Here is a 12,007-nt window from a genome sequence, read left to right on the forward strand (position 1 = left end):
AATAAGGCACCAGCAAGTTCAACTGTGTACAGTTTGTAGGCAGGTGTGCTGAATTTGTCTTCGCTTCATCTGCAGAGCAAGAAAGAAAACAACCATGGATACATTTGAGAAAGCAAACCATGGTGACTTGCCTGAACTGCGGTGCTGTTTAAGAAGCGCGTGGACAGTGTGTTTTGTCCTATGATTTACATGGGCATAGACAAATGTCGGCAACCGGCTATGAACAGAAACTCTCAAGACGGTTTTCATGCAAGAAAGTCATATGGTGTATAATACGTAATTTCATACATGTTGCATTAGCACTATCGACGCAGTCGTGCTGTTCTGGTATTTACGGCGTGTGCATGGTCAGTGCGCGGTAGGTCAAAAGATCTACAAAGAAGTGCGGTGCGTTTGACTGCAAAAACGATGAAGCCAAATGGACACACCCTCGCGCTCCGTTCAGCCGGCCCTGCCAGAGCCAGGGCAGCGTTCAGGCATCCGCGGCTGGCATGACTGTTGCATGCACACTGGTTAGCGGTCTGCATACCACACGATGGTGCATACACATGGGGCCGTATTCTGCGGCTATCCACTTCGGCGATACTAACGCTTTGGCAATGCCTAGGCCATCAGGCGCACGCTGATTGGCTGGTTGAGCCCTACGTCATCCGATTTTGCTCCACCAGCCGATCAGCCCACGCCTGACGGCGATACTATCGCCGAGGCGACACTGTCGCCGAAAGTGATCGTCGCAGAATACGTCCTCTGGTTCAAGTCATAGTATTGTTTCCTACAATAATTACTAGGGGAAATTCGGGCTATAGTGTATTTGTGAACTGTAAACACAGCAGTTCAAAAGGCGTGGGTAAATAACCTTAATTAAGCTTTGTCCTTCATGATTCAGATGGTTTTCTGACTTTGCAAACGAATCGCATTCATTCAAATATTGCGTTATAACTGTCGCAATTAGCAATTATTCGGCATTTGAGAAGACCATTGTTCCCTTCTGCGTTTAGAAATATAGGATTGCTTTACAATTTAGGCCGATAAAGAGAGAAAAAACATACTGTGCGAAGGCAACCGTTCAATATCTATGTTCGACGTATAGCTACAGCGGTTGATTATTTCCAGAAGAAGCTTGTCCCCTATATATGTGAAAATTTCTAGTCTTACAGAAAGTAGTCTGGAAAAAGAGGGAGCGAGGATGCGTATTAGACTTGGAGGTGTGCAACACTCAAGGATGCAATAAGGTATTCATACACAATAAACTACTGCATGGTACTGTGCGTGGTGTAAGCGGTATATACGCGACTACATGGCAATTCTATGTAATAGTTATCTGACGTAAAATTTTGAAACAACAAATGTTTAGTCCCATCACAGCTGAAGTCACCAAGTAACGAGCGGACATGGTCAATGAGTGGTGCCATTTTGACCTGCAGTGTGGAATGTGACAAAATAGCTCGAGTAACTGTAGCTAGTGCACGTTGCGTTAATGTAAAGATTTATAGCAATTGGCTGGGATTATGCTGAGCTTTATGCGCTTGTTTACTCGTCGTAAGGCTCTTCAGTCGAACGCAGTCTCACTTAGCTGACGCAAATTTCTGTCTCATGACCAAAGGGTATCCAAGGGTTGGACATCTGCCTTGGAGGGTCCTCTGTTCTCTAGGCTGCATCTGTACCGGAGTCATTCCACGCCGCTTGTCGTGATTTCAAGGATCAACGAACGCTTCCCCAACAATGTTGAGAAATTTCTTCCATTTTTAAAGGTAAGATATTATGTAAACGTGTAAGTGCTTACGACAGAAAATTGACTAAATAATAATTGAACCATCATAAGCAAGGCGGGCTATAGAAAGCATGAGGGGTACAGGTGGAGGAGGTGGGGTAGGAGTAGGTAATATACCTGAGATGCATCAAAAGACCAAACTTTAGGGTGTATTTATTATATGCTTGCATCCGGACATAAATGAACTGCGCATGGTATTCTGATTGTTCCGAAAATCAAAGATCTATCCGCCCCTAGAGCGACACATCTCCATGCTTCACATAACACACTGGCGTCGGCGGCCTCAGATCAGAACGATGTTGGAACTAATCGGTATCCTATAATTCCCAAGGATTACCGCTTGCTCGCTAGAAGGACTATGGAACACTGTATTTCTTTTGTTTGATAATTCCTTCCCTACAATGATTTAATGCCTGCCACATGCATGCCCTCGTAAACGCAAGCAAGAATTCGCCTCCTCGGTCTCACTGAAAGACTAAAACGCCAACGCGGTTGCAGTGTACGCGGCTGGCTAAAGATTGGCATCGCCGCGGTGAGTCTTTTTACACTGACAACCCGCCGCCGCACCGCAGAAGGCATGCAATACTCTCGTTTTAGCAGCGGATGCCATATGGGCTTTTCGCTGAGCGCTGCTTGAAGTTCACCGGTATACGCGACTCTACGCACTGGCCGAAGCTTCATACGTGCCACACGCTCAGAGCCTTATCTCATGACTTAGAGGCCTAGGAGAAGCATAACGTGCGGAGAGGAAAGACGAAAAAGAGTAGACAAAAATAAAGAAAATATTTGTAGGCTGTAATGCGCTGGAGGGGAGGCAAGTGGGGGAGGAGGGGGACATGAGAATCGAGGGTCCCAGCCACCTCCGGCCCTCACCTCTCACCGCGCCCGCAGCTCAAAGGCCACTTGGTATTCTCGGCAAATAAGTGTCAGATGCGGCCATTAAACAAGGTCTGCTTCGTCGCGCCGTAAGTGCCGCGCGAGCGGACCTCCGAAGGCAAAGCCGCGGCCGGTACTGACCACTGGCATCGGAGAGATAAGCAGCAGAAGAACCGAGCGAGCGCGCCGTGTGTCGCTGCTGCTACTCTGTGCGTCAGTCCACGCGGTCGCGTATGTCCGGAAAGGCGCGTATGCCTTAATGCCCCTCCCCCTTCTCCCCGTGGCCTTTTCGGCGGAGCGGCGTCGGCGTACTTTGTAGTCGGCTTCACCTTGTTGCCTCGATGATTTACTGGCGAATCGTGAAGAAACTGAGACTGAGAAACGATCCGTCGTGTTCTACAAATTCACCACGCCGGAGGCGGCGGCGCCAGCCAACGGCGGTGTGTTCCGATTTTTTGTTGTTCTTTCGAGTTCGTTCTTGTTCAGCCGGGACAGGCACTACCCTTATCGCGGGCGCGCGCGCGCCCGCTCCCTTTTTCTTTCTCCCCATTTTTACAACTCGGTCGTAAAGCGGGACCCCTGGAAACGAGCAGGGTCCGGAGCCGTGCTCTGTGACCGCCGAGGACCACACTGTGCACCGTGCATGCTGATGGATCCTGGCCCGGAGGTCCTTAAGCTCGCGCACTGTTCGCCACAGGAACGCTCGCTTTCAATCTGGGTGCCTTGTCGCGGTTTTGCTACTTGGCCGTGAAATCCAGACTATGTGGGTCGTTACCTACGTCGACCTATACAGCAGCACCTTGTGGAAACTGCAGACAAGCGAAAGAGCGAGAAAGAAAAAAAATATGCGGACCCCATACACTGTGGGAATCCATATAAGTGAAACTCTGTATGCTGTTTGCTTTGACTGAGGATAATTAGCGGTGATGTTGGCGGCGAATGTGTAATTTCTTCAGAGTTCAACGAAAGTGGTGAGTTGATGTTAGACGTCACCTTGTGTGCACCACTGCTTTTCGCATGCGTGGTCCACAGAACACACATGGAGAGGTATTTTCTTGAGGAGTTGTTGTGTGTCATTGTTCATAATCTCTGCGAGTTGAGCATTATCATTGCCTCACATGGCACATCATATCGTGGTGGAAGTGTTGGACTTTAATTGAATTGTGGGCTTGTACGCAATTCAATTAATTATTATAAAATTGCTGGCTCGTCCGTAAACGAGAGTAGATGTACGAATGAAATGGCAACCGGCAAAACAGAATAGTTGGAGATGGTACAAGCCGCAATCTTAAAATGGGTGTAGTGCATGTTTGCAACGACACACCCCACCGCACCCCACCACGCTACACCGCAGCACACCGCACCGCGCCATACTGTGCACTGGTCCGCGTGGACGCTGCGCCCCTAGAAGAAGAAAACCGGCTGAAGGCCGCACGACAAGCAGCGAAAGACGCCAGGGATACAGGTGTATTGGCCAGCTAGAAGAATAATAAATCGAATTCTGGGGTTTTACGCGCCAAAACCACAATTTGATTATGAGGCACGCCGTAGTGGGGGACTCGGGATTAATTTTGACCACCGGGGGACCTTTAACCTGCCCCCAACGCACGGGATATGGGATGTTTTGCATTTTGCCGCCATTGCAATGAGGCCGCCGCTCCCGGGAGTAGATCCCGTGACCTCGTGCTTAGCAGCACAACCTAAGCCACTGCGGCGGGTAGAAGCGCCTGAAGGAGGCGCACGAAGCGTGGCGCCATCTCTCGAGGTGAAAGAAAACACGCGCCGTGGAAGCTACGGACAGCTGGAGTTCAGCGCTCAGCGCCAAAAAATTACAAAGAAGTGTGACAAAGAAAAAGGCTCTGTATCTGCCTTTTGAACGTCGCTATTGGAAAGGACAAATAAAAGTTCAAGGTACTAGAAGTTACAGCTTGAGTGATAATGGGAACAAACATTAGGAAGAACACGGAAGGAACATGTCTTTTTAAACTTGTTGGGGTACTAACTAGTGTATGTAATGCGCTTTTGTAGAAAAGGTTGGGAGCCACAGACCGCAATTTTTGAAGTTTTGACTGGTTGCCTGGATGATCTCGTTTTGTTCTCGCCACGTGCCCGAATCATGGCTCTGGCCTTTGGTTCAAGGTCACTTGAAGGTTGCTGGCGATGGGATCTAAAAGTATCTCATGCTTAAAAATGTGGAAACTTTTTGTGCGCAAACAAACGGGGACACAAGGACGAGCGCTCGTCCTTGTGTTGCTCTTCTTCTTCGTCCCTGTCTGTTTGCGCACAAAAAATAAAAAAAAATGAATCTGTTCTAACTAGGTCGACTCGCAGTTATAAAAATGTAGGTTTAGGTTGTATAGATACCTTCGCGGTGTGCACCCCGTTTCGCTGCGTAGCGGAGACGCTCCTGTTCCGGGCAACGCTTGTTCCGGGCCTGGGTGTTCTCGACGCTTAGTGCACGCTTTGGAGCCATTTCGATGGCCCATGTTTACGTGCTCGTTGTGTATTCGCGCAGCACCTGCATGTTTGTCGCATAGGAAAGCAAGCACACGTGCCTACGTACAAACTACCCATCTCGGCCCGCAGCGGCGCCCGCCGAGATGCGTGGAGGCGAGCGCCATCTAGTGCTGTTGCAAGAAACCTACAAGACCATGGGCGTCTTGCGCTGGAGCTTAAGGTATAGCAGCGGCGCCTGGTGGCGGCGAGAAACATTATCTGGGTACTACGAGCTTAGGTAGTATTGAGCTCTGGCTTTGGCGAAGCACGTTTCTAGCCCGAGTTTTGCGTAGATTTGCACTTCTTTCTGCCCTGTTGCGAGTGCGAAAAGGCTCGTCACTTCTCACAGACCGCGCCGGCCACGATGCGAGCTGGCCGCAGCCTATAGTTTAACGAAATCAGACTCTCCGTGTGCCGTGGGACGCAATGCTGGAAGCAGAAGCAATCGGCGACGCCGATCGGGAGAGACCTGCTCAACCTCGCAAAAGCGTCACCGTCGTTACTGCTGTGTCGTGGACTGCCATGAACAAGAAGGCCTGAATCCCAACATCAGATTCTACCGTTTTCCTTCAAGGCCTCACTAAGCGGAGCGTCGGGCGCGCTGGATAGCTGCAGTTCGTCGCGCTGGATAAGCGAAACTTCGCGCCAAGCTGACTGCTTCGCCTGTCTTGAAGCTTGCTTGATTATCTGTGTTCTAAAATTCAGTCTTTTGCACCTACAGTCCCAACGGCAGACCGACATAGCAGCAGGCACGGCTTGTGATTCACGATTCTGGACCCGGCCACAGCAACAATTAACAATTCGACTGGTGCGAAGTGGTGAATTGACCAGGTGTGTGCAAATGACCACAAATGGTCGGGCTAATTCGGTGACAATTCACTACCCCACTACGAGCAGCATGGTTAGAGAGTTAAATGTGCTCATCCTTGACCTCAAGCCAGCACGTTGAGGCAGCGCAGCAAGGTAGTATTGACTGCAGCACATCGATGTTCAAGCGCTGTCATTAAAAGCTACATCAAGCCAGCAGCACACGAGCTCGCGCTACAGCGCGATTCGCACATACGTTACTGCGAGCTCATATGCATTGCATCAGTTATTTATCGGTTGCTAAAGGGACAGATGGCCGCAACTACAGCGCAGGCATAACTACTTGCCTGGCAGCATGCAGTCAACAAAGATTGCAGGAGGCCCGCCGTTTCGCGGCATGTCGAAAGACCGCTGCCATCGCGGCGCGTACGATCGTGCGCTCGAGCAGTTCATACATAGCGGCATGCTGAAAGACCGCTGCCATCGCGCACGCGAGCAGTTCCGTACACATGATGTTTGCTTATCGTTGCTGTGAATTCATTTACAGCAAGCATCTCCTCGCGTTTGTGCGCCTGAATCTATCAGCGTGCAAACCTTACCTGAAGTTCAACTTCGTACGCGACTCGCTTCACTTGCAATTGGCACCGCGCTAAAACTTCGCCGCTTAGTTCTTGAACGGCGTACACGTTTTCGGCGTTGCATAATTTCTTGGCCTTACGCAGCGTGCCACCCCTGAAAAAATCTTCGGTGCTCGATATTCGCTGCAAGCCGTGGTACAACAGTACCGAAAGTGGCGGGTCCATATTGTAAACGTGCTTTTCGAAGCAGATAACCGAGCTTGGTACTACCTAGCTCAGGATAGAGGGCGCTTTTTAGCACCATTTTCACAGCGCCCCCTGGGCAATGCAGGAGCCCTATTGCAGCAGCGCCCAGAAACTTGGGAGAATAGGCAAAGAAAGCTTCGCTTTAAAACAAGCTGATCATAGATTCCTGCAGTTGATTAACCATGTTCGACTAGTATTTTCACCGAAGCCCTGCGCATAGAGCCGCTCATTTGCCAACTACATTTTAAAGTGAGCGGAAAACATTCATACCTGTTGTATACCTGTTGTATTTTGCGTGTTTCACGTTGCTAACGAGAATGTGCGTGCCATGTGTCGATGTTCCCTCGCAATATGTCCGGGAGAGTGGAAGGGGAACACTTTGGTCTCGTCGAGGTATGGCTCGAGCAGTCTTGTTTGCGTAATCATTTCCAGTGATCCCACGATAGCCATGTAGCCACCAAAAACAAAGTTCAAGGGCTGTTGCTTCACTTACGTGGTGGTGAAATTTTCACGATTTTGTACATCAGCTGGTCGTGAGCCTCATGGTGGAGAACCTCTGGCATTTACTGTAAAGCCGATGTTGAATCGGAAAACATGAGCCATTTAGCAGGAGTTCCTGTATCAATGAGGTTAAGTGCACCGCGAAGCTAGTGCCATGAGGTCTGTGGCCATACACGTCACGACAAGTGCTGTCTTGATCCTCTTGTCGACATAACCTCAGCGCCACCAAAACCGGTAGATGTAGTCGAGCAATCAGTACAGACGTCTGTGTGGTTGCTGTAGTTTTCGTACAAAGGACTAAACTAAGTTATTTCAGTGGAAACCATGGTAGTTCAGTCTTTTTAGAAGTGCTGAAGTCATGAGGTTTACTTGAGAACGGTTCAAACAACACCGAAGAAACAACAGCTTCACTGGATGTACGTACTCTGACGTAAGCGAAGGATGATGTGCTCATACAGTTCCGCTGAATGACGGGCGGGGTCTTTGTGCAGGAAGAAAGGCGAGATCGTGGCAGGGGGTCCGGAGTAAATTGCCTGGCGTGAGCGATAATTGCATCAACGGCAATGCGTAGTCCTGAATAATGGCAATAGTTACCGCTGTTGACGTGCTATGCGCTAATCCTAAGCATATCTTGGGAGTATAAGCTTGAATACTGCAGCGCATATGCGCCATCTGCTGTAGCTGTGTCTAGGGACAAAGGCCACAAGAGAGACCAGCCCACAGACTACGAACAGTTAATTATGAACAACAAGTTCCATAAACCACTTACAGTATGCAGCGTCTTCGCGAAGAAGGACAGCACGCATTTCACTTAATATGTATGCCGCGAGGCAAACCGTGCATAAGAAAAAAAAATCACTGACGATTACGATACTCGTTGATGAGAAATCTCAGCACAGCATTATACGTGTTTTCATTTCGCGGTATATTGGCTGGCGCGATAAATCTGTCTCATGCGGCACGTTGCAAATGGAGTGAAGTGTGGCGCATCTGCGTCGTTAATCGGGAGATCGCGAGATCGCGAGATGCAGTGCATATAGGTGACGCGTGGGCATGAGTCACAGCAGCCGCCGCAAACAGACTTCCACTCATGCAGTGCTTTGTTTTCATACGGATGACGCACGCTACTTTGGCGTCATCTCGTATCCATCGTAACCGCAAACCCCGTCTTTCGCGGCACTACGCTTTTCTTCTCATGCTTTCGCCATAACCTCCTCCTCAGCATTCCTCCTCGCGTTCTCTTCGCTATCACCGTGTTTCATCTCCCGCTGCGCTCAGCGTTTGCTTTCATCTTGAGCTGTGCTCTTTCGTTCGGTTACGAACGAAAACGCCAACACTCGCAGCAGGTACGGGTGCCTAAGAGCTGCGCTACATAAAAAAGAGAATACATTGAATTCTACGCAAGTTAGTGCAGCAGCTGTTAAATATTGCCGGTCATCTTACTGTCAACATAACGACAAATTAAGCTCTAGAACATTCTGAATATACGAATATTATGATCCAGTTGATGAATAGGTGCGAGAGCCAAGCTCTTTATTAGCGGCTAGCTGGTGACTTTAGGGCTTGCCGAACGAGTCGTTCAATATTTGCTCGCATAGATGGCAGCTGGTCAGGTCGTTTTCATGCATGTGCTACCAAGCGTGCACAGTTCCTTTCAGATATAGCATGACATTCGCCACCACAAGCGTGTCGTCCCACCTGTTTTGTTTGCTGAAACGCTGATACATCGACATACAATCCTCGAGGTCCACGTCCACTGTGTCACAGAAGGTGCCTGAATTTCGGGGAAGCGACAAGATGACAAAGCGACAAAGCGGGGACGGTTGCTGCGCGGTAGGTGACTGCGCGGTCGGGTGTGCTTGATTGGCCATCGCAGACGCGATAACACGGTGAACGCTTCGGAATTCCATGCTGTGTGATGAAAACGGCAGCGTACCCAACACCTACACCAAGATATGTTACACGGAAACGTATATCTATAGATATTTACAAGGCAAGGCAACCTACAGTAGCGTGACATTTGCCAAGGCGGCGAGGAGCAACCTCTACCTCATCTCCGTCGGTACTGGCCTTGTCCTGCGGTGTTCTTCTGTCTCGCGGCATATTGATATACGGGTGTCCCAGCTAACTTGAACCAAGGGTTTAAAAATGAAATATTGGGGTCAGGAGAGTGAAACTACCTGCATATTGGTGACAGGCATTTGGCGCACCACAGGAAATTTTTTGTATTGCAATTACTTAACTAGTAATTAAGATAATTTTTTTTAAATTTTTAATATTGACTTTAGACACTAAGTGTGATTCGCAAAGTTGGAGAGCACTTTCAGAAACCCCCATTCCATTATTCGCCATAAAGAAAACCTTACGTGTACCTCTTTTTTCGAGCTCGAAAGAAAGCCCGCGAAATACAAAAAAAACCACGTGACGAGCGCATTCGCGCGCCGCGATCGTGCTGCTCTCAACCGTGCTTTCAGTGAACGAAATCAGCTCCGGTATTCATTCGGCGGCCCCGTTTCAGAGGCAGGCCGATATCTTGGTGGTGGTTTCTTCGGCCGTGTCAGCCAGTTCGCGCGTGACGGTGTAAATTGCAGCGAGTGCGCTGCGCTTTGCAGTCGCGATAAAGACTGCCAAGCTCGAAGTTTTCAAATGAGAGGAGTTTTATTTGCCAGTTGCAAAGAAAATAAAAGTGGCGGTTTATGGCTTGGCTGTGCGGCGATGACAGCCGTGGCATGCGGTTGTCCTGACTCCATTTCATTTCGGTTTCTTACCAATTATAAAAAGTGCTCGAATAGGTCACCTTGTGCGACGATACAGCTCTGGCATCTTGTAACCAAATCAGCCGTTGCATTTCGTATGACAGCCTCAGGCATGTTTAAACAGACTTCCGTTATTTTGTCTTTAAGGTCTTGCGGTGTGGAAGTTGGTGTGCTGTACACCTTGTCCTTGATATGACCCCACAAAAAGTAGTCCAGAGGTGTCATATCAGGAGACCTGGCTGGCCAGTTCACGGGACCTAGTCGTCCTATCCATTTCTGCGGGAACGCTGCGTCGAGCCAGGTCCGAGCCTTGGCGCTGCTGTGCGCGGGGGCGCCATCGTGTTGAAACCACACATTTGTGGCCCTGGCGAGCGGTAGATCCGAAAGGAAGTCGTCAACGGGTCCTCTGAGGATATCATTGGTGTAGCGATCTGCTGTCAGCGTCTGGTCGAAAAACACAGGCCCGATCAAACTACCGTCGAAAAGTCCACACCAAACACTAAATGACCACTGGTACTGGTGCTGCGTCTGTAAAACCCAGTAGGGATTTGAATCGCTCCAGTAATGAGCATTGTGCAGGTTCACCTGTGAATTGCGCGAAAAACTAGCTTCGTCACTCCATATCACTTTGTTCAAAAAATCCGGGTCGTCCTGCATCTTTATCAGAATCCAATTAGCAAAATCGGTCCTGTTTTGGAAGTCCCGTGGCAACAGATTTTGATGAAGCTGTACGTGGTACGGATGCAGGCGGTGTTTGCGCAGTATTCGCCAAACTGATGACCTGGAGACTCCGGTATCCTCGCTCACGCTGCGCACGCTTGCTTGGGGTTCCAGAGCGAACAGCGATAAAATATGCGTCTCGAAGTCCTCGTCAAAAACAGGTGCTCTGTGTCGTGTGGACGTAAAACTGCCCATCCGTCGCAGCGTCTCGAAGGCACGCAGGATCGTTACTGAACTTGGCCGCCTGCCTGGGTGCCATTGTTGCATAAGGTCTGCAGCGCGCCTTCTGTTCCCATGACATGCACCTAGAGCCAGAACCATGTCTGCTTTCTCTTCATTTGTAAACGGCATGTCTGCAGTGCTAGTAATCACTACACCAAAGATTCAGTCTCGCATGAGAGTGGCATAAGAAGAGCACACGACAAACTGTGCTTCACCGCTGCTTCCAGCTTTCAAAATCCTCATTAGGAAACTGCAACACACAGCCGCCAACACCTCGCGGCGAAACATTATTCCCTGTATTTCTCTTTTGCTTCTGAGTGACAAAGCAGACTCGCCATCTCAGTATCTTATCAGATTGGGACTAAGTCGTCGTCGCCGGGTGCCAACTAGCTGACGCGGACGAAAAACCCCCGCCAAGATATCGGCCTGCCGCTGCAACGGGGCCGCCGAATGAATACCGGAGCTGATTTCGTTCACTGAAAGCACGGTTGAGAGCAGCACGATCGCGGCGCGCAAATGCGCTCGTCACGTGTTTTTTTTTGTATTTCGCGGGCTTTCTTTCGAGCTCGAAAAAAGAGGTACACGTAAGGTTTTCTTTATGGCGAATAATGGAATGGGGGTTTCTGAAAGTGCTCTCCAACTTTGCGAATCACACTTAGTGTCTAAAGTCAATATTAAAAATTTTAAAAAAATTATCTTAATTACTAGTTAAGTAATTGCGATACAAAAAATTTCCTGTGGTGCGCCAAATGCCTGTCACCAATATGCAGGTAGTTTCACTCTCCTGACCCCAATATTTCATTTTTAAACCCTTGGTTCAAGTTAGCTGGGACACCCGGTATAGGATGTACTGTTCTAATCCAAAGGCCTTGTACAGCTGTGCATAGTATAGAGACAAACAAAAAGACACCCATCTTTGTGATGCCAATTTATACAAAATACGCTTTATTTTCTTTTTCATTGGTCTGACCAATCTCTAATCATGGATGAACTTTACGCATCTATATCTTTCTTGAGGACGATAGCGAATCGCA

At 49.0% G+C, this 12,007-nt stretch overlaps 1 protein-coding gene across 3 annotated transcripts in view; it reads right to left on the bottom strand.

Annotated features, from left to right (window-relative positions):
* The window catches only part of LOC135898354 (neural cell adhesion molecule 2-like), a 542,388-nt gene that overhangs the window by 419,687 nt on the left and 110,694 nt on the right, over positions 1–12,007 (bottom strand). The window lies entirely within an intron of this gene.

This window comes from Dermacentor albipictus, chromosome 4 (assembly GCF_038994185.2).
Source record: "Dermacentor albipictus isolate Rhodes 1998 colony chromosome 4, USDA_Dalb.pri_finalv2, whole genome shotgun sequence".
NCBI lineage: Eukaryota > Metazoa > Arthropoda > Arachnida > Ixodida > Ixodidae > Dermacentor > Dermacentor albipictus.